We start from the raw sequence: 23535 nt of genomic DNA, 5'->3' as shown, positions 1-23535 counted from the left end.
GCACATTTTCCTTTCTGAATCGCGCGGGAATACCTAATAGCGCCCGCAACATGCATTTGCATGTTGCGGGCGCTATTAGGTTGGAGGGGGGTGGGGGTGGTTGGACGCGCGTTTTGGACGCGCTATTACCCCTTACTGAATAAGGGGTAAAGCTAGCGCGTCCAAAACGCGCGTCCAATCGCGGGTTAACAGTGCGCTCCGCCGGACAGTTTGAGAGCCTCTTTTCCCTTAGGTAGCGAGTCCTTCATCAGAGGACAATAGTGCAACGTGAGCTTCTGCCCCTCCACGCGTTTTCTTCATTAATTCCAATGCCGGGCTCCTCTGGGACCGGATCACTCTTCCGAAGTCTAACCGTGCCGGGTTTTCCCAAGAAGGGTGCGTGTGTGCGGGGGGGGGGGGGGGGGGGGGGCGGCCGCACTCGGGGGCAGCTGGAACAATTGAGATTTCATGCATTTAAGTGGCGCACGCTGCACTGAGGGAGCCTGACATTCCTGCTGTCCCCGGAGCTGGGGGAGGGTTTATAAGAGGCAGCTCTACAGTGGACTACAAAAACATTCATTTCCATAATGCTTGTCTAATGTATATCGCATTTTATATAGCGCAGGTCCTGTTTCATCTTAAAATGCCTTTCCTAATTAATTCAATTCATTAATACTGTCTGTCAAGGCTGAACTCCCAAGACTTAAGGAACACATTACCTTTGTGGCTGTCAACACGTTTTATGAAAGTGCAAGTGGGGTTTTGTTTTTTTTTTTACTTTTCTTAAATAAAAAATATCCACTTTTCCTACGCACAGAGTATGCTTAGGTGCTATTAAATTTAAGAAAATAATTGGCTGTGGAAGCTGCAATATGTCTGTTAGTGGTAACCCAGACCGTTTTTGCACTGATATCAAAGCGAAGCTGGGTCTCTTGTTTACTTTACAAAAACTGAACTTGACTTACCCGCTGTGGAATTTCAGATCCTTCACATGGGATGTTTTGCTTCTGAACGGGTCATTTGAAATAGCAAGCAGCGGGGTCCTATTCACCTGCAGGACTGGTCTTAGTCCTCAGTGCCACCTTGAGGCCGGAGGGAGGCTGGAACTGCCTCGTGCGGCTGCACTGCTCTTGCACTCCTCAAACCGGCCCTATTTGCTTGGTTTCAGGTGCAATGCAACTGACTCGTTTCAAGGGTTCAATTTACCCCAGATCTTTTTGGCTTCTGGAGGATGGATAAACAGAAACTGCTGAAGAGTAGATTTAGGGGAAAAAAAGAGAGAAAAAAAAAAAGAGAAAATATTCACCCCGGCCTGTAAAAGAAGATTTTTGAAGCACAGAGCAGGATGAGGAGGAGTCACCAGAGATAGCTCCGTTTATAGACCTGCCCCATACCCAGAATGGGGGCAAGAGAACCTTTGCTCATGCATCCCCCTCTCCCAATGTAGCTCCCTCCTACCAGTGGCAGTGGCTTCTTTGGTGGGATTGGTTCTGGCACAGCACCCCTTATTGCTGGTGGGATTTTGCCGCCCTCAAAATGCTGATGCTGTAGGTGATCGCCTAGTTTGCCGGATGGCAGCACCAGCCCTGCCCATACCCACCATCTACCTGAATTCACAAGCGCCTTTTATTGCCCTCTGAGATACCTCCCACCTGAATATATTTGCTCCTGCTCCAGGGGGCTTTAAGTCTGGCCTGGAATGCTGCATTCCCCCTTAGTTCCTATGGAATCGATTTTGATCCTCACAAGAATTTTTTATGCTTGAAAATAAATGCAAAAGCAAGCACGAGCAAGCCCTCTTTCTCTTGCTGTGCCAGCCAGATGTGTGAGAAAAATGTTAATAACCTTTCTCTATTTTTACAGGGTGGCAACATTTCCCATGCAACAGCTGCTTTTAAAGGGTCGGCATCACTTTCCCCACTGGGGGTGGCAGTGTTTGCCTTTTAAAAAAAACATTTTGGCCTATGCTACAAGCATGATTTTCAGTAGCAATCAGCGACATAAAAAAAAATACAAGTTATTACATTTATTAGTACAACTTACTTCCCAGTCACTGAAGGTTTGCTTCCTGTAATTTGCACTTTCACCAAGGTAAGTGAAAAGGATTCGCATTACGGGCACTGAAATGTCGGTGGTCGAGGCATTTATTTTTACTGAATCTCAAAATATGCTCTTAAAAATAATTCGTTGATGGTCCCACTACAACTCTTCTCTTGCACCTTCGTGGTGCATTTCATTAACATTTCAGTCACTTGTAAGTTTCTCTTTTACACAAGAAACTCGACAAACACCTTCAACAGTTCATGTCTACAGGGTGTTTGTATGAATTTTGCCAGTTTACTCCTACGGGCTTATTTCTGTGAGCTGAGCACAGGATTAATGAATGCTGTATTCAAATCTGGGTCTGCAAATATTTTCTTTTTAGTGTCCACATCCCTACTGAAAAGATTCCTAGCAGGACTGCTATTCCACTCATTGGGCAACTGTTGCTTTTTATGATGGAGGACCAAAGAATTTTGGGGACTAGGCCAAAAGTTGGAGAACTCATCCCATTTGGAAGGCTAGGCCTTGAACCCTGCTACTTGCATTAATGGAACCTGATTTTCCACCTGTGAAGATAAAATAACTACATTTTTTGTTCCATTCTGTGTTGTTTCCCGTTGAAAAAAAAACCAAAAAACAGGAAAAAGAGCAGAATCATTCAGCACGTGGTAGAACAGAAAAGAAGCAACCAAAATATACAGAAAATAAAATGAAACTAACGTTTTTTTCCCCCCAAGCCCACGCTCTTAGAATAAAATCGCTGTTTGACACTTGAATTCTCCCCATCAGTAATTTCACTTTTTTGCAAGTAAAGAAATGTAGCAGTAAATAATGAAATTAGCCCAGGTCCTTAAAGCTGGCCAGCAGGATGCTAACAATTCCACACTAATAAAGGACACACTGAGCCAGTTCTGGTTTTGCCCCACTGCATGCAGGGAGATGCAGTTCTCCTACTTAGGGAAATAAAAATGTCATGCAGTAAAGCTAAAAGTGGCACAGGTTATGCCTGCCTCTTGCGGCATGGAATTGCTGGCCACCCTAGCGGCTAGCAGGAATGTCGCATTAAGGTTGTGACGTTGCTAATGTCTGTTCCTTAAAGGCCGAGTTTTCAAAGGCCTAAGCGCGCCCATACCGGGAGACAGGTGCGTAGCCGGGACGCGTGCGCGCCACGCGGATTTTCAGACACCCGCGGTCACGCACGTTTCTCCCAGTATGCGCAGAAGAAAGGGTTTTAAAAAAAAATGGGGGGGGGGGGGGGGCAGGCCGGAGGCGGGGGCTGGGTGGGGCGCCATTAGACACGGGCGACAGGATCCAACCGGCCCGCGCAACCTGCCGCTGCTCCGGAGAGCAGGGAAGTTTTAAAACAAAACAATCTAGGGTAGAGAGCGGGGTTTTAGGGGTCGGGGTTAGTAGGGGGGAAAGGTTAGGTAGGGGGTTTCGGAAGTTCCCTCCTTTATTGGACGGATGTTCTGCTGCCCCCGTCTCTGTAGACTGAGGAGATATTATAAGGGATTTAGAGAAACGTTGCCATGGAAATCCAAGTTTACAAACATAGGGGCCCCATTTACTAAGCATTAAAATAGGAGAAAACCTATGAAGAATAAGTGCCAGAGATAGCTTTATGGATTTTATAGAAATAAACACCAGATTGGAAGGTTCATTTCAGGGTTTCAGCCCTAAGCCTTTGTCACATTATTCTTAACACAATATTGTAAGCTTTTTACACTTTGTTTTAAATTGCCAAAGGACTGCCTATGTACAGGTTAATTCATTTTATCGTCATCTTACGTAACACCTAATAATGATAAGAATGCACACGTAATGAGGGTAATGGGTCACATGTTTTCTTTGCCTTATTATTCACGACTGCGGTGAAGGCTCCAAGGTCGAGGCACTCGCTTTCACCAATTTGTATCACCTTATTTCATGGCTAGCAGAACATTTCCCATTGCTTTCATCTTCCGTCATCTAGAGATGCTGCCCTGGTCCCAGCATTACCTGTGCCCTCCCCCCTGCGCCTCTGTAATGCTGCAGGTACGCCAAATCAATTGGCGTGGGTCGGGGGTGGGGGAGGGTTTTGGCAAGGGGGAAAAACCAGGACTAGATGACATGGGGCAAGTTGGCAACCTCAGAACCAGACTTGCAGCTCAGCACCTTCCTCACAAGTTTTTAGCAATGGGAAGAGCCTTGGGACCTTGGCGTCTTCTAGAGACGTGCATTCCTTACATCCATTGATCATTTTTAGTGATATACTTTTAACGTTACATTTTGCATTTTAAGATGTGTTTTGATCTATAGTTTTATTTGTATTTTTAAGATGTACTTGGATCCGTTGTTATTGTTGAGACAGATTTTATATTTTAGATGAACCGTTTTAAAAGTTACCCTTCTTTTATACGCAAATGCAGTAACCAACATTTGATTTATGTTGTAAACCGACGTGATATGTATCAACATGAATGCCGGCATACAAAAATCACTAAATAAATAATAAATACAATACATGCGTATCTCGCAGACTTTGTAGTACATGGGAAAAAAATGGATCGTATATGCATTGACTCGCTAGTAAAAATACATGCCTACTATCTGACTGATCCATGTACTATGCCGAAACGATGTAACGAATGCATATCCGCAGCATCTTCTGCAACACGCTCGGGACGGGGATGGGTCCAGCACAGCCCTTTGACCCTCTGATAGGAGTCCATTGAACAGGTCTGAATCGGGGGTACACGCTAAACCAAAAGCAATAGTCACTTTAGCTGAGATGGAAAAATGGCCAATTTTGTGACGTGGTGAAAGGCTCGTACATCTTAGAAGAATATCAGTATTAAAAGCAAAATGTTTGATAAAAGCTTTTGGGACAAAGAATACTATTGAATATGTAGAAAATAACGAGCTCCTCCCAGCAAGGAGACTGGAAGCCACTGGGATAGACTTGTATATTATCTCTGGCTTATCTGCTCCTGCATAGCTCAGCATCAGAAGAGACTAAGGCGTGTTTGGCTAAGGAAGGCTTATCAGGGAAAGCTTGTGGCATTACAAGGGTCCCAGTTGCCTTACTAGTCCTGAGAGCTTGCCTCTGCAAACATTTATTAGTTTTATTCAAGCTATAACCTCCACTCAACAAGTTTGCATCTATTTTTGTCAAACAGATCAGAGGAGCTTGCCAAGGCATTCCAGTTTTTGATATTATTCAGTCTGGGGAGGGATTTTCTGTGTAACGTGCAGGGAGGTCTGACATTTAACATGGGGTTTGAAGACCCTGAACTGTCTCTGCCAATACGGTGCTGCTTCTAGGCTTCCCTTACAGCTCCAAGTGTGATTGGCCCAAGTTCTTCATTCACCGTGCAGGTTCCTAGTTCAACTGCATCCATGTCAGTTGTTCAAAGATTGAAATTGGTCCCAAGAAGCAACGGCGTGCGTGGAGGTGGCTGCAGGGCATGAAGGCTGTCAGAGAAATGAGGAGGAAAATCTAAATGTTCAAACTTAGGAGCCTCAGACCTGCCTAAAGAAGGAGAAAGAGCACTTATCTCTGCCTCTGGCTAGAGGCTCTTTTATCCTCTGAGATTCCTAATGCTGGTAGGCAATGCTTACCAGTGAGCAAAATAAATCTAATTATTTAATAGCTTTATGTGCAATCAAACCGACAATCTTTCAATTATTAGGGCAGGCCTTTCTCAAGGCCGTCACGCCATTAATGCATCTCAAGCAATTTATTAAGAGCTTCAGTGGAAAACTCTTTCTGTAGATTCCCTGCATCTACCAGTGACACAATTTCAGCTGGAAACGGGCTCTCTGGCTACAGCAGAACTGCACAAGCTAGCCCAATGGCTTGGTCCATTGTTTTTGGCAAGGAACATGCCAACGAATGCTTCTGAAAAACAGCTGTCATTTTTATTTTCTTAAATGGGCTTTTGCAGTAGAATATTTCCTTTTCTCCAGTGTCGCGTAAGCGTGTGTTAGATGTGAATGTGCAGGTTGTTGCTTTCTTCAGCTTTGCATGTGATAACTGATCATGCAGCACTGGCTGGCTATGTTGAAACATTCTGGCGTGGGTTTTTTTTTCATGATGTTAGGAAGAAAACTATAATTGTTGACTAGGGGGGATAAACAGAAAACAGAAGAGGATTAGTACAGCTTACAGAAATACTGGGAGTCCTGAATCATATACTGCTTTACGTGACTGCTTCCCAGCATGCCCCTGAATGGATCCCATTTTGTTACTGGATCCAGACTCTGGAACTATTTGCCAAGGAGAACTTGGATTCTGCCCTTTTCTGTTGTTCATTTAGGCCAGGGGGTATCAAATTCCGGTCCTCAAAGGGCTACAAACAAGTCCAGTTTTCAGGTTCTTCATACTTAATAGTCAGAATGATCGTTGGTATTCAGTGGCTGTAGTTTATGGTTAATTTACATATTTTGGTTATTATTTATTTTATTTATCGAGTTTTATATACCGTCATTTGGTTTTGCCATTATAACGGTTTACAAAGATTCGAGTGGTACAGTAGTTATTACAACAGTATTAAAGTGGTCATAATGTACATTGGGGCATGAGAAGGTACATTCTGGTATAATTACGTAGTTGGGTAATAGAATGATAGCAGTATTATGATGGGGGAGGGAGATACTAGATTATTATGGTGAAATGTTTTGAGGGATGTTTGTTTGATTATGTTCGTCTAGAGGTCTTTTGTTGTGAGGGGATGGTTCGGTTGTTCAAGTGTGTCTTGGTAGGCTCGGTTCTTTCTTGAATGTTTTTAGATTGGCTTGTAGCCTTAGATCAGTTGGGGGTGTGTTCCAAAGTTTGGGGCTGGCGATGGAGAAAGCTTTCTCGGATTGTTGTGAGTTGCGTAGATTTGACGGAGGGGACTGTCAGGAGGCCTTTGTTATTGAATCATAGGTTTTGTTTGGGTTTATGGAGAGTGATGTTTAATTCTGACCAGTTTGATTGATCTTTGTGAATTAATTTGTGTGTGATGGTCAGTGTCTTGTATTCTATTCTGTATTTGATTGGGAGCCAGTGAAGTGATATAAGGGTGGGGGGTTATATGTTCTTTCTTTTTTTTTGCCTGTTAGGATTCTGGCAGCTGAGTTTTGCAGTATTTAGAGTGGTTTGATGTTGGAAGCTGGTAGACTGAGTAGAAGGGAGTTGCAGTAGTCGATGTTTGAGAAAATTAGTAGTTCAAGTATGGATCTGAAATCTTGTGGGGTTAGGAATGGTTTAAGTCACCTTATTATTATTTATTATTATTATTATTATTATTATTATTAAGAAGAAGAAGAAGAAGAGACCAATTTACTTTCTTGGACCGGAATTTGACATCTTTGCTCTAGACCAGTGGTTCTCAACCCCAGTTCCCGGGACCCGCCTGGCCAATCTGATACTCAAAATATCCACAGCAAGCATGGATGAGATATAGTTGCATACATTGGACATTGTGCATGCAAATATATCTCATACATCTTCTTTGTGGATGTCCTAAAAACTAGACTAGCTGGATCTTGTTTGAGGACTGAGTTGAGAACCACTGATCTAGACCATAGGGTGATCATCTTTCAGCTCCATCTTTCAACTCCTTTAGTGGGGACTGTTTTATGTGGCCTAAAATAATGACAATTATTCCTTCTTCTTTATACAACTGCATTTCAGGGGAAACTCTGACATCTCCCCCTTTCCCCCTCAAGTTTTGCTCAATTGCTCTCCAGAATCAGCAGGTATTGTTTTTCTGGCTATTGACTCTGCCATACATGCATGCTTCATCTTGTAGAATACAAATTACCATGACAGTAAAGGCTTTTGTTTATGGCTACATGAAAGATTGCATAAGCAGAAAACTACCGGTGTAACAGCCGTAATTTAAATAACTGTACCAAAACCTACCACCCCCTGCATAAATTATATGATCCAGTGTATAGAACTAAAATAGTGAACTTTTAGGGGGCTAAGTTGTTTTGCATTAAGCATGGCTTCATTGTATTGTATTATGCATTTATTATATATTGATTATGCTTGAATTTATGCAGTTTGTGTTGAGTAATTTGTTTTATTGTATCTACTGTTCTTTGATTTTAAGTGCTTTGAATCATTGTGAGAAAAACAGGTTAGAAGTAGAAGGACAGCACTGGTAGAATTTTTTATTTATTTATTTTTACTTAAATAATGTGTTAATCGCCTTCCAATTTTTACAATGGAAATTTCCAAAGCGATGTACATACATTAAAAACAAGAAAACAATAAAATGAACATAGAATAAAGTTTCATGCTTGGATATAATTCTTCTAGCTTTTATGTCCGTCTTCCCTTCCAATAAGGGATAGCAAACTCCCTTCCTATTATTTTTCTACACTGAGCTTGATCGTGGCAATATTTGGTAAGCCATCTAGCAGCAAAGAACATGGACTGAATTTTCAAAGAGAAACTGTCTTGCAACTTATGTGGGTACAAAATTAGTTGTACATCTTATAACATCTCTTTCTCCAGATGGAGTCACGTGCTGAAAACTACACAGAGATATTTGAAAATGTAATATATGCACACATTCCCGTCTTCTCCTCTCTTCCCAACCTTACCACACCCCCTGAAATACCCCCATACTCTGTACCTCCAATGCAAGGGTAAATTTTCCAACAGCTGGATACACCTGCGTAACTCCTACCAAGCTTTTGATAATCTATGCCAGTATATTTTGTGCCCTGGGACTGTTCTTATCTATGGTTACCTTGAACAATGTTGTGTATGCTTGTCAGTAACGTGCATACACACAAAACAAAGGCAGTGCAATTGTAAATGATGCTGCTTTCCAGATGTAATTAAAAATTGCATTACAGATGAGATGCTTTTGGTTTACTTGGTGAGGTTCATTCATATAACCAGTAATAAGTCATCACTAACAGAGCTTTTTTGCTCCACTGAAAAGTACAATGGGAATCAGAACAGAAAAAGCTCTGTAAGGAAGGTCATTATAATAGGATCCCACTTCATCCATAATATTAGAAGCATAGGTAAAGTCCAGTGGGAAGGTATTTACATGCTGGCGAAAGGCGTATTTTTGAGCAAACATATCACCCATCCAAGATGTACCTGTCTAAGACACTGCGAAGGGTCCCAGCTGGCATTTGAAAACATTCTGCATTTAAAATTCTCCAAAATATGCACTCGGGTTGTGCACACTCAGTCTAAGGCTTTGATAAACCTGGCAAAATTCCTCAAGGACACAGCTAAAAAAAACCCTGTACACTCATAAAACAGACATGATTTATGAAAGGGAATTGTAATAACAATAAGAATAAATTGTATACGTGCAAGCAAGAGCAATATAAAACAAAAGCCTGGCTCAGAATTTGATATGCAAAGCCCTAATGCAATGTTATATTTTGCAGTTTATTAAACACCTTTTCTCTTTAAAGAATTTGTTAATAACTCAGTGTCTGCAGATCACATTTTCTTGTTGGGATAATTGTTCTTGGAAAGGTAAAAATAACAAACCTTTAATTACAACTCCTAGGAAGAAAAACTTGATTTGTAATCTTAACTCAAATGCTAAGGAGTCAGATGTAAAATATTTGTAATATTTAAGGAAGCCAGAGTTTTACATAAAAGTAAACAGCATGGCCTGAAGGCACAATCTCCAGCAGCACAATAAAACGAGCTCCGAATTTATGGAGGCCATCCATTAGTTCTTACCAAGGAAACATCACCCATATCGGCCGTCCATCATTATAATAGAGGGTTAATGCACCGAATTTACATAAAAAAGTCATATTGTCTGCATGAATTATTTACACTCTCAGCTGTTTTTACAGCTTGGCTTCTAGCTGAATTCTGGGAGAGATTCTGTCAGTAAATTACTCTGCTGAGACCCAAGCTCTATAACTACAAACACAGAGAGCAAAGAGAAGAAAATATATAAAGAAGAAAGCAGAGGAGGTAGGGAATGGAGGAGGGCAGTGCAGAGAGGCTCATGGGCAGCACCAGAAGAACAGGGCGAGGGTGGGGGGGAGCCCATGTGTGAACGGCAGCAACGAAGGCTTTCCCGGGGACCTCGGTGGCAGCCAGTGGGTGGCAAGGCTGTCCCTTCTGCCTGCAGATGTGCGTACCCAGCTGTGGAAAGGCGTGCGCATGTGTCAGAGAGAGCTTATTCACGCATATACCTTCAGTGGAGACCTCGCTAAATCGCCCTCCTGTAATGCAGGCCATAGTATATTACAAATATTTGTTTGCGTGATTCGTTAAGTAGCACAGGCAACGCAACTCTCGCAACATTATTTTTAGCACGTGTGCGCTAAACATTTCAACATGCACGCCAAAACATCACTTGATGTTCAATGAACTCTATCTTTTAGCGCAGGCACTAAAATTATTCTCAGTAGCATGTGCCTGTTATTAACATTTAGTAATTTAATATTCTTATAGTCCGCTACATCCGAACCCAATCGATCAGAGCGGATCACGCAACATGCACGCAGAAATTTCAACTTTCTAACTGGTGCGCAGGGGCACAAGTGCGCACATTCATCGCCCCACGCTAAGGGGTGATGCGCCAAATTTGAAGTGGGCACATGCAAGTGCCCGCAAATGCCGATCTACTGCTTAAATCAGGGGATCTTTAAAAGGGGTGCACGCCGACACCGTTTCCAGTTTTACCAATTGGTCCCCAGTTCGCCCAGTTACGAGACAGGCCTTCCAAAGTCCCTTGGTTTAATAGCCTGCCAACTTGCCTATTTATCTTTATTTTATAACGTTCACGGTGTTATGTTTGCCGGCTCATGGGATGCTCACCAATGCTGCTCCTCTCTTTGCAGCGGGGATGCCGCCACCATGGAGTCTCTGGGCTTCTCCCTAGGCGCGCGTGCATGACGTGAGCCCACCATTGCAGGCTCCGCGGCAGGAACCGCTTTTGCCGGCGCTAGGAGATGGCGTCACATGGCTGAGTATTTAAACCTCAGCCATGCAACTCACTGATGCCTCAGCAATGGTTCGACCACATCCTGTGGCGTGAGTTGCTGCTCCTGCATTCCAGCCCAGCCTGCCTCGTCCTTCTCCTGATCCTCCGTTGCCTGCCTCGGACTGACTCCTGGATCTGATCATCCTTACCTGCCGCCTGCAGCTGACCTCTCCCTAGCTACCGGCTACTCTTGTCTGCTGCCCACCTCTCGCCCCTGCCTGATACTGGAGCTATGCTTATGACTGCCTCACAGAGTCTCTCACCTAAGAGTCGGCTCAACAGGAGGGAAAAGGGATTGGTATAGCTGAAGCTCCTGACCCGTCTTTGCTCAGCATAGCTCCACCAGCTGTGGGTGGCCTTCCCTGAAGTTAGAGCCAATCTCGCCACAGCACAAGGGTCCACGGATCTAACGGCCGGCATCCATAAGCAGAAGTTACGCGGCAGGGGGCATCAGGGCATGCCAGAGTGCGTGAGCATTTACGTGCACGTCTCAGCTTCATCCGGACCACACCTACATCCTGCTCCTTTTTGAAAACGTCTGAGATTTGCCTGCTGTGGCATTTACATACGTAGATGTGCTGCATTTAAAATCCACTCGGCGCAATCCGAGCCCGACATATTCGTGTTTCCCTTAATTAATGGGTGCGTCAGGCTTTTAAAATTCACCTTATAATAAGTAAAAACATTTACATGATCATAACCAAACACACAAACTAAAAGCATAAAAGTAAACACCAAATCAATACAACATAAAAAAAAAAAACCTTTCTAAAAAACATGGCATTGAGTTGTTTCCTACTGTTTGCACGCTCTTAACACCGGACGTAAATCATTCCAAAGCATTGGGCTTATCTGCCTAAAAGCTCTTGACCTAGTTTGTTGTGTCTTACAGCTTGTTACCCGGGGACATGAAGACAATTCTGGCTATCAGAGGGCAGGGACCTCAATGGACACAGCCAGAGGATGCCCCTCACAACGCAAGGTAACTTACTTCTAATATGCACGAATGCAAGCCTGGCAGATGGGGCTGGTCAGTGCTAGGGGCAGAAAGAAGAAGACAGCATCTGGATCCCAGCAAAGAGAGTGGAAGAAGAGACGAGGCTTTCATGAGAGGGAAAACCAGATCAAAATCAAAGGCCTTAGATGTCTGCCCAGGGGACAGAGGATGTAGAGCAGAGAGGCAACGGCATCGTCGCGGCGGCTGTGCCATATCCTCATATGCCATCCAGCCCGGAGACTGGGGAGAAGGGCTGGCATGAAACGGTGCTTCTGTCAGCTTCGGCACGTCCATCGCGCCGATGCCAGGAAGAGAACTCTGGTATCGGACCATCCGCACCCGACATGACCCCTGCAGTGCTCAGTCATGAGCAGCCTATTCCGGCAATTTCAGGACAATGGTAGGAATGCACGAGGCTACTAAAGCAAGGAGGACCCAGTCCTGGAGGGGGCAGAGAGGTGCAACAGCAGGAAAGGCACAGCCTGGGAGAGGCTCTAAGCCACTAAGAAAAGAGCTCTGCAGTCAAACAAAAGGAATTGCTGAGCTCCAAGGAGCCCCTTACTGCCCGGACGGCTGTTCTGCCTCAGGGTCTGGAACCCCCAGCGTGATCTTCGGACTGACCAATCGCAGCAAGGCCAGCGATGACCAGCGGGATCACGCCCTAACACCCCTGTGCCTCACACATTGTGCCGTCTGCAACCCTGCTGCAAAGCACTCGTCACGTGTTGACCGTTTGATTGGAAAAGACATTTTCTTTGTCTCAGTAACTGTGGATTTAGGCAGGAAGGGCCTAAGGTGTGTGTGTGTTTGGTTGTTCTCCTTTTCCAAAGAGCTGTGTGGGGAAACTGTGTGTAATAACGAGGCGTCCTGTGGTAAATGCTCCCAGCGCCATCTCTTGCACGTCACTTTCGTCTTCCAGCCACAATGCTCGCTGGGAGCTGGCCCCTTGAATGGCTGTTACACTTTAGGCCTTAATGTGTGTGCGTGTTAATTTAGGGGGTGGAAAAGAGCCCACAACACGGTTTCCACGCGCTTGCCCAGTAGAATCGAGCTTGCGTGTGATGTTCTTTCATTCTCAGGTGCGAGGCTTTAATTCTAGCACCGATGGATTATTATCTTTGGGTCAGGTTTAGTGCGTAGCCCGCGGCTCTTCAGGCATGTGAAACGGCCTTGCCATGCCGGACTACGGACCACGACTTTCAAACCGGTGCGCGGACGCACAAGCGCGCGTCGTCCCGCAGCCAAGGACACAGCTGTTTTATAACTTGCACGCATGGTGCACATGGGCGTGAAATTTGCACGCGTGCGCAAATCTACCGCGTGAATCGAGGGATTTTAAAAGGGGTGCGTGCCGATGCCATTCCCAGTTCGTCCCCAGTTCGCCCAGTTAAAAGACAGGTCCTCCAAACCCTCCCCCCCCCAGTTCGTTTACCTTCACTCCCACTAGGTCTTCAAACCTCACACACCTGCCTGTGTTTCTTCATTTTCCGACTTGCGCGTCGTCCACAGCAGAAGTGAAGTTACGCAGCAGGAGGGTCTCGGTGCCCGGCGAGTCACGTGAGGATTTTCACGCCCCGAAAGGCCCAGGCTCCGCCCGTGTTGGAAGACTTTTGAGATGCGCACGCTCTGCGTGTATCCGGGCGGCTTTTAGAGTCCACTCGGCTTGCGCGAGCCCAGCGTATCCCCTGCCTCCCCTAATGAACGAGGGGGTCGGGCTTTCAAAATTCACCTTTTAGCACTGTGGCCCCTGTCATACCCTGGGGGGGGGCCTGCACAGCTGCAAAGCTCGTGAGTATTTTGTACCCGCGGACCTGGTACCTAATTTTTAAAGGAAAACAACACTGACAGATTCCTCTTTGGAAACGGCCGGCACGATCGGTGGGTAAAAGTATTCGCAGACTTTATATCTGCAATTTGCGCAGGCAGAAAGTGACTGGAAACCAAGGCGGGCCAGATTTTAAAAGCTGGATTTATGCGCGCGGGGGGGAGGGGGGGTTATGCACGCCGAGCCTATTTTGCATAGGCCCGGCGACACGCGCAAGCCCCGGGGCTTGAAAAAAGGGGCGGGGTGGGGGTGGTCCAGGGCGGGGAGGGGGCGTGGCCAGAGGCCTCCGTAGAGCCTCTAGGCCGGCGCGCGCAACCTATGCCTGCCCGGAGGCAGGTGCAGCGTCTTTAACAAAGGTCGGGGGGGGGGTTAGGTAGGGCTGGGGGGCAGTTTAGGTAGGGGAAAGGAGGGGAAGGTGGGGGGGGGCAGAAGGAAAGTTCCCTCCGAGGCCGTTCCAATTTTGGAGCGGCCTCGGAGGGAACGGGGAAAGCCATCGGGGCTCCCCTAGGGCACAAGTGAGCACCCCCTTGTGCGCGCTGACCCCGGATTTTATAACACGCGCACGGCTGCGAGCGCGTGTTATAAAATCGGGCGTAGATTTGTGCGCGCAACCTGGCGCGCACAAATCTACGCCCACATGTAACTCTTAAAATCCAGCCCTGTGTGTAGTAGATCTGAAGATCAAATTGATACATTGTCAATTCCCTTTCCTGCCCTCCCCGCCCCCAGGAATGTTCCCCCTCCATCCGGCTAAAAGTCAGCGCCAATGGAAGCCACCTGTGTTTTCAGCTGGATCGAGGAGGGCAATTTATAGACTTTGAATATTATCTTTTGTTTGTATCGATATGCAATATATAATATTTACATATATCATAGAATATATAAGAATACATGTATATGTATGTGTGTGTATATATATATATGTAAATCAAAACCAAGCAAGGAACAAAATCTTATAAACAAAAATATTTATTAATTCTTAACAAGTATCTTTGCTTAAAAAACAAACAAAACGGCTGCATAGATTCATATACAAAAATAAACACAAAATGGAAAAACTGTACTTCTTAATGATAAAACATTAATAGATTGCATAGCAGCCAGAAGAATTCAATCGCTGTAATTTGAAAAGTCCACCAGTGACTTATGCCAAACAGATGAAGAATGTCGTAGTCAGCATGCAAGTTAACCAATATCTTCAATCCACGACTCAAAGATGGAAGATGTTACAAAGTACCCAAAAAGCACAAAGGAAGGCGATCTATAAAAGCCGTCAGGATGAACAAAAGGATAGATGCCTATGGTCTTTTTCAATATCTTTATTGAAGTGGAGACACAAGAGTAGCCCGACTCTGGCCGAGTTTCGCCGTCTCAAACGGCTGCCTCAGGGGCTTACATATATTTTCTTGAGTTCCCAATCTTCAGTCGCGTTCAGAAACGGATCTTCACTGAATGTTTGACCTTTCTAGTGGAGATCCGTTTCTGAACGCGACTGAAGATTGAATACTGTTGCAGATCACATAGTTGCTTATGTGATCCTTTATACACATTTTGTTTGAACAAAATTGGGAACTCAAGAAAATATATGTAAGCCCCTGAGGCAGCCGTTTGAGACGGCGAAACTCGGCCAGAGACGGGCTACTCTTGTGTCTCCACTTCAATAAAGATATTGAAAAAGACCATAGGCATCTATCCTTTTGTTCATCCAGATGTTACAAAGTAGCCATTTTCTTCTTTGTTGTTGTCCCCAACACAAAGGCCTTGATGTTTCACCGCTTAACGGCTTTAGCAAGGGGAAATAGTGATGGTATATATGATATACAGTGTAGCAATCGTCATTTATGAAGAAGTTACAAGACCATAATATGGCTTGCAATTACAAAATGTGTCAAGCAAGATTATTGTATCTCTGCCATTCCCCAAAAGTACAGGGAGCATCAAAATACCTTCCTAAATGGCTTTCAAAATTTCCCTGGCCATGATGATTATTGAGCAAATATATGTATAAATAACATATATTATATCACATATATTCAAAAATGCACAGAGATGCACACCCACACACACACACACATATATATATAAAAATGTATTTTACAGCATGTGGCTTTGATTATGTCTGGGCTCCAACCTAGCGCTGAATCGAGGTAACATCACAGAACAATATTTTGTTAGGTATGTGAATCATTTCGGATGGGAAACAACGCAAAATGTTGCAATGGATATGGTTGATGCTTTGCATGTTGTTTTAAAACAGCAGCACATCCCTACCTTTCAACCATGATCTCAAAAAGGTTGGCATTTTATGGTCCAACCAAAGCATTCCTCACCTTCTCTAAAAGCTCTTTATTAGGGAAAGCAAAAAAAAAAGTATCTGCTTCGTAACTGCTCACTCACTCTCTCAGAAGCTCCTAGCGCTGAGAAGATGCTTCTTGCTTATAAGATATTGGCTTAGACAAGAAAATGTCTCATGGTGCTTCATCGTCCAGTAGCAGAGCTTGGGTGCAGGGGCTGTGAAGAGAAAGAAAAGCACTATGCATTGTGTGTCCAGACTAACTGCCATTTTTATTCTATAAGAGTTGTTAACAACTTATTAGAGTTATCTATCAACTTCAGGCTATAAATCGTACTATTTCTTTCCCTATGCGTCAACTTATTTCAAGATGTCTGCTCCTAAATGCAATGGAATGGTAAACATTATACTGGTTGTACAGCACAAGAAGACAAAGAAGCAGCTGGCATCCAATGAATTTAAAGCTAAAATCCTTAAGATATGCTAGGAAGACTCCAAAATCTTTCTTATCTCCACTCCCTCAATCACATGCACACATCAATGTCTACTGCCCCCAGAGGGAACTTTGATGTCTCTATCATTGCATGGTGGTTATCCACCCTTTGCATGTAGGAGAGCATAGGAAACGAACCTCTTTTAGGAGACTGAAATAGATCTTTCTGAATTTTACATCAGAAATTCTGGAAACTTCCTGTGCACTACTGTGTCCTGCCATCCAGTTCAGAGGCAATACATATTGTCCACAGCAACGCCAAGCTAACTAGCCACCACTGCCAACTTCCAGTCTAGCTTCGGGTTCCCTAACACACATCCTTATGTGTCTACCCTTCAAAAGCCTGTTCTACAGAAAATTGTGTATCACACAAATCACATATATGACACAAAACTGCTTGTCACCCAGGTTACAGAATTGCCCTTTGTATCTCACTACTACCTGTTTAGGTCCAAGTCATCATGACATGTTAGGCCAATCCTTGATTTCTAACTTGGGATGGGATTAGAAAACCATTAAAATCTCATTGAGAAGTTAAAACTGGGGAAACACCATTGCAAGCAAGGAATGTAGGCATATCACGGCTTCTGGACATTCATCTGACTCTGGACATTCCTAACTATGCTTCAATGTTGTCATTAGGGATGTGCATTCGTTACATCCATTTTGTCAGTTACCCCATACCTCACTGACTTGCTAGTACACGCAGGGAAACGGAGAGTCTGCATGCATTTGTATTAATGAGATACATGCATACTCTCCGTTTCCCCGCGTGTACTAGAAAGCCAGCGAGGTACACGGGTACCCGCTGAAACGGATGTAACAAGTTCAGATCCCTAGTTGTGATCATAAAATGGGATGTATGATGCAGCAGAAATTAAATGCATGTTTACATTATGGCTTCCCTTTTCTTTAATGAAGCAGGCTTTGTGACTTTTTCCTACTTATTTACATATGCAATTACAGTTAGAATGGAAGTGTTTCTCTTGTAGCTCTCTCTGCTATTTAATCAAAGATAGTGGCAGAGCTGGGATTACACCCAAAGCACAGAAAGATGAAGAGATACGACATCCAATCAGTGAAACCTTTAGAACCCAAGGCAGGGAGTCTCTACTTCCCAGCTCCGAGCTCTAATCCACAGATCAGACCTTGGGGTGATGCATCAGGCCGCATTAGTGCTCTAACGTGGGTTATAGCACGCATACCGCGCAATATACGCAATATTTTGGATCTCCCCACCCAGACAACCTCCCTGATTACAATGACCTGCTTTGCATGTGATTTTCATGCATGAATACTAGTCAATTTGATATAAATATTTCATCGCAACTGACTGAGAAGGTGGTCAGTCGCGATGAAATAACAATACCTATTTGAAATGCGTTAGATGTGAGGCGGGAGGCCCGGGACCCTAATGCAGGTCTCGAGGCTCCCTATGCACATCTAAAGTGACCGGAAAAAAAAAAAGTCATGACAAATGGAGCGTGCTGACCCCCAACTCAACCTGGGGCCACCAACTGAGGCAGCTCTGACTCCTCCAAAATGTAAAAAAAAAAGGACCTATGCAGTGACGGCTCCAGCAGCCCTTCCCCCTCCCCTAATCACAAAAGTAAAATGTGGTCCCAGCCTCTGATCCCGAGTCCCCCACCCCCCAAGTGACAGCGATAGTCCCAACAGTGCATCCACTCCACCCCCTTCAATATCATCAATAGCCCCCCCCCCCCCCCCCCTGACAGTGACAGCCCCAACAGTGCATCCACTCCACCCCCTAAATATCATCAATAGCCCCCCTCCCCACCCCCTGACAGTGACAGCCCCAACAGTGCATCCACTCCACCCCCTAAATATCATCAATAGCCCCCCTCCCCACCCCCTGACAGTGACAGCCCCAACAGTGCATCCACTCCACCCCCTAAATATCATCAATAGCCCCCCTCCCTACCCCCTGACAGTGACAGCCCCAACAGTGCATCCACCCCATCCCCTAAATATCATCAATAGCTCCCCTCCCCAACCCCTGACAGTGACAGCCCCAACAGTGCATCCACCCCATCCCCTAAATATCATCAATAGCCCCCTCCATACCCCCTGACAGTGACAGCCCCAACAGTGCATCCACCCCATCCCCTAAATATCATCAATAGCCCCCTCCCCACCCCCTGACAGTGACAGCCCCAACAGTGCATCCACTCCACCCCCTAAATATCATCAATAGCCCCCTCCCCACCCCCTGAAAGTGACAGCCCCAACAGTGCATCCACTCCACCCCCTAAATATCATCAATAGCCCCCTCCCCAACCCCTAAGTGACAGTGACAGCCCCAACAGTGCATCCACTCCAGCCCCTAAATATCATCAATAGCCCCCCTCCCCACCCCCTGACAGTGACAGCCCCAACAGTGCATCCACTCCAGCCCCTAAATATCATCAATAGCCCCCCTCCCCAACCCCTAAGTGACAGTGACAGCCCCAACAGTGCATCCACTCCAGCCCCTAAATATCATCAATAGCCCCCCTCCCCAACCCCTAAGTGACAGTGACAGCCCCAACAGTGCATCCACCCCACCCCCTAAATATCATCAATAGCCCACCTGCCCACCCCCTAAGTGACAGAGACAGCTCCCCAATTAACAAAACTACTTGCTCAGACATAATGGAATCCCCACACATACTTTAGCTCACCTGACCTCCCTCCGGCCCCACGGCTGAGAAACATCATTCATACTTTTTACAGATGATGGGAGGACAATTTACCCAGATAACTGCTTAGGTACCTTTGAAATGTGATCTCCACAAACTCATAACTGATATATAATGCATGGAATATGGATAAACCCAAGGGATATTAAATAACTTGGATAAAAATAAGATATCTGTTTTACAACAGCTTCCTACATACTAGCTCTAAGTCAAGTCATGTAATAGTTAATTTGCTGGGATTTTCAAAAAGGTATAATTTTTCAGCTTTTGTCTTGAAGGCGGTTCCGTGAAGCTGTTAATGGAAGCTTCCATGTTGCAGAGCATAGACATCACTGGGTGCAAGAAGTGGGTGACATGTTGTTGTCAGGTGCTGCTAGCACAAAATGGCTGCCCCCAGTGGTGGCCAGGAGAGGCGTTCCAGGTCTCCATCAACCTTGCATATTTTCCTTACCTGGCAGGAAGATAAGCTTTGTTGAATTCTGTGTTGGAGAGTTCCACTTTATAGGATATCAGGACGACAACTCAAAACGATTCACCCTCTCATCTACCATTCGCTCCAGCCTAAGAAAGCATGAAACGTCTGGAAGACTGGGAACAGGTTTTTGACTAAACATAAGCAAGTCCATCTACATATTTATGAAGCTTCTATAAATATAGTGCATGGAAAAGCTATCTAAGTGCCTAATTAAGACTTGGTTACGGGAATCTTTGACCGAAGTCTTACATTATTTTTCTCCTGAAAGATAAACACAGTCAATTTTTTTTTCCTTTTTTTAAGAAGGCAAATTTTAATAACCCTATAACTGAAGCAATGTTACCAGTGGGGCTATTATGCAGACGAATCCTGGAAATGCATTATAATCCACTCCATAAGACCCCCAAATTATTCCCCACTGGAATGATATTCAGAGTGGCTGTACCCATAGCAAGGTGCATGTCACACAGTAATCATCAGGACTGAAAGAAAGGTCCCTGGGGGATTATTATACCTCGGTGTGATTTAATCCTTAAATTTGTTTTGCTTTCATCTCCAAGGGGAAGACAGATTTCGGTTATAAAGTATCTGTACTGGTGAACAGCAGACGCTGTGTCTGTGCATTCATAACCTACTCTTACACTTGCCAAGCTGAGCTGACGAGAATCATAATAGCAAGGGGCAGATTTGAAAAAAAACCCAAGCCCACTAGGGGCAAAAGGGAGGAGCCACGAACTCCTTGCAGATGTTGGAATGAATAACGCAACGGGGAGGGAAACCCCCCCCCCCCTCCAAACAAACCAAAGATGGTTTATGCTTTGCATGTGCTGCTCGGCTGCTGTTTAATAGAAGGGGGATGTAGGATTAGGAATTCAGTAGCCTTGATGGCAAAAATAAGGTGAGTAATAAAGAATTATACTGGAAAAAAAAGCAAGAACAATAGCCTGACCCCATAAAGCGAATGCCGTGTGGAGCGGAGACCTTTTCTGTTTTCAGAGAATGCTAAATCTGGAGCTACAGACAAGTGGCCGAGGGAGGTTTCCATCCCATTCTCGGCCTCTAGCTTTCTCCCTCCAGTTAAGTTTCTGTTTCCTCTTTATCCCAATTCTCCCCCCCCCCCCCTCCTGAAAGACTGCCGGTACTAATATTGTGCAGCCCTACAAGGTTTACTCAGCCCTGTACATCTCAGAGAAAGTCCCAGCTCCAGGAGCCTGCAATCGAGCTTGGCTCAACATTAACCAGACCTAGAGGCGACAGTAAAACCTCCACCCTCTGAGCGTCCTTGTAAAGAAAGAGCAGAAATAGGGGTGGGCAGGTTTGGGAAAGGGCGCGTGGGACCCTAAAACTTCTCTAGGCAGACAGTTGCAGCCACAGTGAGGAACTGGAAAGATGAGGAGACTTCCATAATTAACCCGGTCTTCATCGTCACCTTCTTTCTCCTTTGGCATCTTTGTTAAAGTCGAACGAAGGGTGCTCACGGGATTGGGACTGAGCGCATCTGCCGCTGTGTTTCCATCCAGTAAACGCAAGAGAGATGGACGCATCCTTCGTTTTGTTTACGAGTCTCACAAAAGTAGGGAATTCTTCCGCTGTTACCCGGCCTGCTATCGGCGACCCGATCTCGCTCCTTTTACGGCGGCGTTAAGACAAGTCGTTTACTTCTGCTGTTTGGGTTCTTCTAACATTTCTTGCCATTTAAATAAATGCATGCACACTTTCCCTACACAGAGCACAAAGAGGTTCATCCTTAGAGAAGAATACAGGACTCTTTTCGTCTTATTTTTATAAAATAATAAACTTATTAGAAATTCAGGTGACCTATTTATTCACGGAGTGGGTGGAGGGTGCGTCCACACTACCTGTGCTGGAAAGCAATCTCTGTCCTGTTTCATACGGATCCCACGTGGACTGGAGTCAATTCAGAACTGCGTGGAGAACAGAATTAGATGCAGCCTGTCCTGTCGGATGGAAGAAGGGTCCCCCCAGTGCCCTTACCCTGGGATGGAGGAAACGCTTCTCTCGCTTTCCTCTGTCATTCAGTATCGTAAGCTCCCTGCCCACATAAAGGTTCATTAATTAGTGGGGGTGGCATATTGACAGCAGGCAGAGGAATTATCCAATGATTTGAGTCAGGAGAACACCTCGCCTTGTCCTTGACAACTGGTGTAACCTAGCGCAGGTCACTATCATTTATTTATTTATTCACAGATCTCTCTGTACCGCTTATAACAGAAAAACTCTGCTAAGCGGTGCACAAAATAAATGATAAGAATAGCACAAAAGAAAAACAAAAAACAATCAATAAATATTTCAAAAATTGCTGCTGCTGCTAGTCCTCCTCCTGTTGCCACTTATCATTTCTATAGGACACTGTACATTCACAGGTGCACACAGAGAGGGTGGCGCATGAATGGAGCGGCCTCCGGCAGAGGTGATGGAGACAAACAGAATTCACGGGAGAGGCCCAGAGGAAGTGAGAGGAAAGGCACGGATCAGTCGCTCTATGTCATAGCACCAGGCTGGGTGGGCCTTATCGGCCCTCAGACCCTTTGATTGTAAGAGACACTCCGTGAAGTGCTCTGTGGGAATGGAGAAGGCAAGAAGCCAGATTGTTGTAATCGCCCAGCCTGCTGCTTTCCAAATTAGGGTGGATTTCCTCTGAAATTTCAGTGGTTCATCTCTGTGAGAACGAGGCCTTGGAAGACCAAGCGAGAAGGTGTCAGTCTTACCATGATGGCCAGCCGATGATCTCGCTCCCGCTGGAAGCTGGGCTTTGTGATTGGCCGTTCCCAGAAGATGCTGTATGTCTGCATCTGATACATTATCACGGTGTTCAGTACTCAGAGTCCCTGTTTGGGTCTAAGATTCAAAACAAAATAGACTTCCTATGACTGCTATGGTTGACGGTCACATTCCATTCTTGTCCTTTTCTTTGTGTTCCTTATGAGTTTGCTGCTGCATGCTACGACCTTCGCTTTGCTTTCTTGCCTCGCGTTTGAAACTGGTCTCACACTGGTTTAAAATGCATTCATTATCAAAGTAACAAGCAGCTCGACAACGGTTTGCAACCCATTAGACTAGAAGGCTCATGGTGGCCTGCGCTTAAGTGAGGGAGGTGGCAATTACATTTTTATTCTGTTTCTCTTGTTTTGTTTCTGCTCTTTGCATCCTTTGGAGAGAAATGCAGAGAGCTGTCAGCACAAAATAAAAAATCAATTAAACGTGAAACCCGTTCTGCCAGCAGCCCGGAACCGCTGCGGTGACGCTGACTTCATCACCTGCTCATAAAGTCCAGATGCTGTGCTCCAGCCGGCACCAGTGCAATAAAGAACAGGCTGCAAGAGCGGTCTGGAGATTATCTGTTTAAGATGCACCGTGGCCTAATAACCGTTACATATGCTAAGTAATGGTTTTGCCACATATGTAAATGTTAGTGCAGAGTAATAAAGGAAAAGCAAACAGCAGCATTTTAGTGTAGCAGTAGCACAGAGAGAACCATTGCCCAACCTTGATGTTAGGTCACTTGGCTAAATGTCAGTGACCCATCCCCCCCACCACACCCCTCTTTCCCCTTTAATAATAAAAGGGCGGGGGAGCACTTTCTCAGGGATGCGGTTTATTTATTTGAAGAATCTCTGCCAGTCCCATCTCCCCCCAACCATCTGCAGAGCACTGCGTGGGAGGGTCAGGCCGCACAAAGGACAGCCACTGATCACAGGCACCTATTCGCACTTGTCCGGCTAAATTGCGCCGAATGTGCTTTGAATGTTGGGCTCA

Source organism: Rhinatrema bivittatum, chromosome 11, assembly GCF_901001135.1.
Source record: "Rhinatrema bivittatum chromosome 11, aRhiBiv1.1, whole genome shotgun sequence".
Classification (NCBI taxonomy): domain Eukaryota; kingdom Metazoa; phylum Chordata; class Amphibia; order Gymnophiona; family Rhinatrematidae; genus Rhinatrema; species Rhinatrema bivittatum.
Note: the sequence above shows the minus strand (reverse complement) of the source record.